This window comes from Bubalus kerabau, chromosome 2 (genome assembly GCF_029407905.1).
Source record: "Bubalus kerabau isolate K-KA32 ecotype Philippines breed swamp buffalo chromosome 2, PCC_UOA_SB_1v2, whole genome shotgun sequence".
In the NCBI taxonomy this organism is placed as follows: domain Eukaryota; kingdom Metazoa; phylum Chordata; class Mammalia; order Artiodactyla; family Bovidae; genus Bubalus; species Bubalus kerabau.
Window position 1 is genome coordinate 172,257,226 of NC_073625.1, and position 1,016 is coordinate 172,258,241.

Genomic DNA, 1,016 nt, shown 5'->3' on the forward strand with positions numbered 1-1,016 from the left:
ATCTGTCTTCATGCCTTTGCATGTCCTCCTCACACAGGCTTCTTTCAGGCACCATCAGGGGAACCTGTTGCCCTAACACCTACTAAACTATCTCTCTGCATGTAACCTCAATGTCCAGATGTCCACCCCATTACTGAAATTGTTAGTCAGTTGAGTCCAACTCTATGAGACCCCATGGACTGTAGCCCACCAGGCTCCTCTGTCTATGGAATTCTCCAGGCAAGAATACTGGAGTGGGTAGCTATTCCCTTCTCCAGGGGATCTTCTCAACCCAGGGATTGAACCCAAGTCTCCTGCATGGCAGGCAGATTCTTTACCACCTGAGCCACCAGGGAGGGCCATTACTGAAGTTCATCTCTTTAGATCTCTTTAGATCCTTTTCAAGGATCTCTACCAAAAATGAGCTCATGCTCTGTGATAGCCTAGAGGGGTAGGATGGAGTTGGGGAGGGAGGCTCAAGAGGGAGGGAATATATGTGTTCATATAGCTGATTCATGTGGCTTTTCAGCAGAAACTAACAAAAACATTGTAAAGCGATTATACTCCAGTAAAAAACTGAAATAAATAAGTAAACACTTTTGAAAGTTGTACCATCTTAAACTAGTGTTTTGTAATATCCATTGCTTGGTTTGTTTTTCCTCAGGTAAGGTTGTGGGAGATCAAACCAGCCAATCCTAAAGGAAATCAACCCTGAATATTTATTGGAAGGACTGATGCTGAAGCTGAAGCTCCAACACTTTGGTCACCTGATGCAAAGAGCTGACTCACTGGAAAAACCTTGATGCTGGGAAAGATTAAAGACAATAGGAGAAGGAGGATGAAATGGTTGGATGGCATCACTGACTTAATGGACATGAGTTTGAGCAAACTCTGGAAGATAGTGAAGGACAGGGAAGCCTGGGGTGCTGCAGTCTAGGGTGTCACAAAGAGTCAGACACAACTTAGCCACTGAACAACAACAAAATTGTGGGAGAGGTTGTAGGAAGAACAGTAACAGCTACCCTTTATTGATATCT